Raw genomic sequence first — 6000 nt, 5'->3', positions numbered from 1 at the left:
ATGTCACATCTACACTAGTCCCCCCTGCCCCGCATTTGGCCCATATCCCTCTAAACCTGTTCTATCCATGTACCTGTCTACATTTTCTTAAACGCTGCGTTACCATAGTTTCAAGATGAATCAGAATACTTTACAGCCCCTGGGGTATGGTGTTACCATGCCATAATAGAGGAAATAAACCAGACAATTTGCACACAGCATGGTCCCACAAAACAATGATCAGTTTTATGCGACGGTTGAACAGGTAATATTGGCCTGGAATTATTATTCATCCCTTGTTCTCTTTTGCATGGTGGTATTGCATATGTCCATCAGAAAGAACAGATACCCCTACAATTAACATTGTAAGTAATAGCTAGCACCTCCAACAGGTGTTCTCCCTTGGTAATACGCTGGTGGTCCTGATTATTTGTACTCAAGTCTCTGTAACAAGAGTCAAGAGTGTTTAATTATCATAAGTATCGGGAACAGAACAATGAAATTTCTTATTGGCTGCAGTTTACTTGATGCAATAACACAACAAATATTTATACAATAATCAATAGTACAATAAATTATCAATTAAATTAGGATACCAAAGAATAATATGTATGGGCAGCATAGTGGAGTTACTGTCTAACAGCGCCAGAGACCCGGGTTCGATCCTGACTACGGGCGCTGTCTGGACGGAATTTGTACATTCTCCCCTTGACCGCGTGGGATTTCTCTTAGTGCTCTAGTTTTCTCCCACACTCTAAAGACGTACAGGTTTATAGGCTTCGGGAAAATTGTAAATCATCCCTAGTGTGTGTAGGATAGTGTTAGTGTACAAGGATCGCCAGACTTGGTGGGCCGAAGGGCCGGTTATGCGCTGTATCTCTAAACTAAACAGTGCAACTCGAAGTACATAGTGCAACCTAAACAAAGTTTATAGTAGATCGCTGCTATATATAGAGGTGCAGCGAAGTTTGTGCAGAGTGGCTCAAGAGCCTGATAGGTTAGTTTAGTTTAGAGATATAGCGCGGAAACAGGCCCTTCAGCCCAATGTGTCTGCACCGACCAGCTATCTACGGACATTAACATTATCCTAAACACACTAGGGACAATTTACACATTCAACAAGCCAATTAACCTAGATATCTGTACATCTATGGAGTGTGGGAGGAAACCAAAGATCTCGGAGAAAGCCTACGCGGAGAACATATAAACAAGGGGAGAACATATAAACTCCGTAAGGTCAGCACCTGTAGTCGGGATTGAACCCGGGTCTCCAGCGTTGCAAACGCTGTAAGGCAGCAACTCTACCGCTGCACCACCATGGCTGCCCATGGTTGTTGAGAAGTTGTTCTGGGAACTGGAGGTCATTGTTCACAGGCTCCTGTACTTTCTCCCCAAAGGTGACAACAAGATGAGAGTGTGGCCAGGGTGATTTGGATCTTTGATGATATTAGCCGCCTTTTTTACACAGTGCTTGCTGGAAATCCCTTCAATGGTGGTGAGGCAAATACCAGTGATGGACCAGGCAATGTCCAATATATTCGGCACACTCCTTCACTCTTGGGCATTCAAATTAGCTGACCAGGCCATGATGCAACCAGTCAGTATGCTCGCTATGGTACTTCTCTAGAGGTTTGGCGACGTGCCAAATCTTCTCAATCTTCAGTAACTGTAATGGCATTGACGGGCTTTCTTTGCAATTACATCAAACTGCTGGGCCCAGGACAGAACCTGTTGCACAGTGGAACAGGTGGTAGAACTGCTGCCTCCGGGTTTGATTCTGATCTCAGGAGCTGTTTGTGTACGTTTCCTATGGGTGCTCCAGTTTCCACCCACATCCAAAGACATGTGGTTTTGTAGGTGAATTGGCCTCTGTAAATTGCCTCTAGTGTATAGAGTAGATGAGAAAGTGGGATTACATAGAAGTAGTGTGAACAGGTAGTCGATGGTCAGCGTGGATTTGATGGCTGAAAGGCTACTTCCATGCTATGTCATTAAAAAAATTAAGATATGCACGCTTAGGAACTAGAAGCTGTTGACTCTCTCCACCGCTACACCGCTGATGAAGACTGGTTCATGGATCCTCAGCTTTCCCCAGCTGAAGGGGAATCAGCTCTTTGCTCTTACTATCATTGCGGGCAAGATTGTAGCTCTGGCACCACTCAATCAGATGAATGATCTCCCTCTTATACTCTGACTCATGCTCGTCCAACAGCAGTACTTTCACCGGCAAATTTAAAGATGCCGTTGGAGTGGGGTGTGGACAGTCATGGTATAGAGTGAATAGAGCAGGGGACAGATGTTGTTGCCAATTTGAATTGATGGGAGTCTGCCGATGAGGAATCGAGGATCCAATTGCTTAGGGTTGAGCAGACACCCAATTTTCCGTGTGTGATGATGCTTAGAGGGGTGATGGTGTTGAACGGCGAGCTGTGTTCAATGAACAACAGACGAATAAAGAGATTTAAATCCCATTATCTCTCTAATTATGCAGTGACAGGGCTATAACATCTTTAAGTCCCAATTTACATTTGATAATTTATCCTGCTTGTTTAGTTCTTTAGTTTAGTTTAGAGATACTGTGTGGAAACAGGTCCTTTTGGCCCACTGAGTCCGCACCAACCAGCGATCCCACACACATTAACGCTATCCTACACACGAGGGACAATTCACAATTTTACCAAGCCAATTAACCTACAAACCTGTACATCTTTGGCGAGTGGGAGGAAACCGAAGATCTTGGAGAAAATCCACACAGGTCATGGGGAAAATGTACAAACTCCGTGCAGACAAGTACCCGTGGTCAGGATCGAACCCGGGTTTATGGCGCTGTAAGACAGGTACTCTACCGCTGCGCCACAGTGTTGACTTTCTTAAGAGAGGTTTGTATGTTTGCAATACTGTAGCTGCTTCAGTTCTGCATTCTGTGTAGACTGTAGAAATTCAGCCTTCTGCTTTCAACATGAGGTGAAGCAGCCTCATTGAGAAAAGACGAGAGAAGTATTTTTATTGCATGAATTAAGTCACAGGGATCAATATGGAGCAGATTTAAACGTCAGATATTTGTAGAAATAGTTGGGGTTGCATATTTGTCATGGTTTTCTATTTTCAGTTTTGTGAAAACCTGGCTGTTTCCGATCTCTGTTCATTTTGGCCCAGTACACTTGCCAATTCTATAATCACAATGCAAAGCAATCATTTAGATTTTTCTGTTTATATAAAACAGTCAATAAGAGTTAAATTACACTATACAGCTTTCCCTATTTGCATTTATGACTATGTTTTCAGTTATTTGCCTTATGGAAGTCCATTTAATTTTCTCTGCTTCACTTCAGTTCTTGAATGTTAGCACCAGGTTTTTTGCACAGGCTTAAAAATAAACAAATCAAATCCACAACTGTTTCAAATGCAGGTACAGAATCTCTGTTTAAATGTTAGCCTTTACTTCACACGGCCAGCCCCTTCCTCCTCTTGCAGACATGTTTAGCAAATTGTTCTATCCTCTTGAAAAGATCTTGGGGTGACATAGAGGAGACCCAGGTCCATTCCTGACTACAGGGACTGTCTGTGCGGGATTTGTACATTCTTAGATTTTTTTTAGATTTAGAGATACAGCGCAGAAACAGGCCCTTCGGCCCACCGGGTCCACGCCGCCCAGCGATCCCCGCACACTAACACTATCCTACACCCACTAGGGACAATTTTTTTTAACATTTGCCCAGCCAATTTACCTCCACGTCTTTGGAGTGTGGGAGGAAACCGATCTCGGAGAAAACCCACGCAGACAGCGCCCGTACTCAGGATCGAACCTGAGTCTCCAGCGCTGCATTCGCTGTAAGGCAGCAACTCTACCACTGCGCCACCGTGCCGTCCTATCTTGGGTCTTGGGTTTCTAGAGAATCTTGGGTTTTCTCCGGGTACTTCAGTTTCCTATGGCACTATAAAGATGCACATGTTTGTAGGTTAATTGGCTTTGGTATATAGTAAAATTGCCCCTCGTGAGTAGGATAGTGATAGAATACAGTTTGATCGCTGGTCGGCTCAGATTCGGTGGGCCGAAGGGCCTGTTTCCATGCTGTATCTCTAAAGTTTAAAATCTAAAATCTAAAGATAGGCAAATACCTCACTGGTTCCTAAGGTGGAAAGGTTGACATACGAGAAGGGATTAAACACACTGGGCCTATAGTCCCTAGAATTTAGAAGAATAAGGAGTAATCTCATTAAAACATACTTAGATATTTTGATAGTAAGGGAAGCGTGAGATAGGGGGTTAATGCAGGAAAGTGGCGCTGAGGTCTGATCTTATTTAATGACAGGGCAAACACTGGAACACAGAACAGTGCAGCCCAGGAACAGTCCCTTTGGCCCACAATGTCCACGTTGAGCATGATGCCGTTAAACTGAGCTCCTTTGCCTGCATGTGATCCATATCCCTCCATTCCGTGCATATCCATGTGCCTATACAAAAGCTTTTTAAAGGCCTCTGTTCTATTAGCCTCCACCACCACCACTGGCAGTGCATTCCAGGCACCTTACCACACTCTGCACATTTCTTTTAAGCTTTGCCCCTCTCACATTAAAGCTGTGCCTCTCGTCTTTGACATTTCCATCCCGTCAAGATGATTCTGGCTGTCCATCCTGTCAATGCCATCAGATCTCAATTCAGCCTCTGATGTTCCAGAAAACAGTCCAAGTTTGTCCAACCACTTCTTATACTTTGGGGCTAATGTCCTAATCCTGATTTCATTTCTTATGTTCCATTGTTGTGCTCTTAAGATTTTAATCTCTTAAGTAAAGTTACTTCTAAATTTTAGGCCTCCCTAAGCAAAGCTTAAATCAAAGCTTATCAAAAGAAAATATGATTAAATAATTCATTGTAATTCATTAAACGTAAATAATTTGACTTATAACTGAATAATAAATTATGTACAGGTATTTGATCTGATTAACTTTTCATTACCACTGATTACCATTAACTTTTAAAACACATATCTTTCCTGATATGCACCCTGTCCTAAACCTTCCCTTTGACTTTTACTCCCCTTCCCCTGTGTCTTAAAGTACATTTATAACTCTTTTCTCAGTTCTGAAGGCATTTAATGACTGAAAATGAGCTGTTTCTCTCTGTACAGATGCTGCCTGACTTGTTGAGCACCTTCACCATTGCGTGTTTAATTAAAGTATGTTTAAACCAATTCCATTGTCAGATTAGAGATAGTTCTGATTAGATATATTTCTGATTCTACTTTGAATTCTTTGTTTGCCCGAAACACCACGTTGACATATAAAGAAAATCTCTTCACAAAAAGAGAGGTTTTTTTTTGAGTTGTCTCCATTTCTGAAAAACTGTCTTATACTAATATGTTTCTCAGTCGTTAAACATTAATATATAATACAGAATTCTAACTCTGGCTGCAAACCATATTAATAGATACTTGCATTGAATATTAGTAGTAAGATACTGATCCATTTGACCACAGGAAAGGGAAGTAGTTTGTGGTGCATCTTCCACCCATATGCCTCAACAGGTTAGTGTGCATGTATGCTTTACCATAAAGGCACCTCTCAGTTTCCTGGGCTTCAAAACACTGCCAAATATGGTAAAAATAATAAAGTGATCATTTACCCTGGAGTTCAATAACACATCAATCTCCTCCTAAGTTTCAATTTTAACTTAATGTATATAATAATTCAAAGGACATAATCAACTTGTTTTTAATTAAGTAGGAAATAACATGATTGGAATTTGAATCGCCCCAGAAATATAAATTTGTTGTAGTCCTTCCATCAACAAAATTGTAAGATTTTTTTTTAACTGCAGACAAACAATTTACAAAAGATATTGACAATTTTGGCTTTAAAGGCCACTGTTTGATTTCTGAAACAGAGTGTTTATTTGTGACTCACTTCCCTCTGTAAATAATGCTCCCTCTCTTCATAATGCACTTTATTACATTCTGTTGTTGTGATTCTGTAAAGCTTCTGTGCAAATTATCAGTCATGTGGGAAGATTAGTACTCAGCT

General features: G+C 41.5%; 1 long non-coding RNA gene across 3 annotated transcripts in view; it reads right to left on the bottom strand.

Moving 5' to 3' along the window:
* Positions 1–2748: 2748 nt before the first annotated feature.
* The window catches only part of LOC144600081 (uncharacterized), a 32089-nt gene continuing 28837 nt past the window's right edge, over positions 2749–6000 (bottom strand). For all 3 annotated transcript variants that reach the window (XR_013548073.1, XR_013548074.1, XR_013548075.1), the window contains one exon: positions 2749–3149. This is a non-coding gene — a long non-coding RNA (uncharacterized LOC144600081). The remainder of the gene's footprint in view (positions 3150–6000) is intronic.

Source organism: Rhinoraja longicauda, chromosome 14 (genome assembly GCF_053455715.1).
Source record: "Rhinoraja longicauda isolate Sanriku21f chromosome 14, sRhiLon1.1, whole genome shotgun sequence".
In the NCBI taxonomy this organism is placed as follows: Eukaryota; Metazoa; Chordata; class Chondrichthyes; order Rajiformes; family Arhynchobatidae; genus Rhinoraja; species Rhinoraja longicauda.
This window is presented reverse-complemented; position numbering and strand designations above follow the sequence as displayed.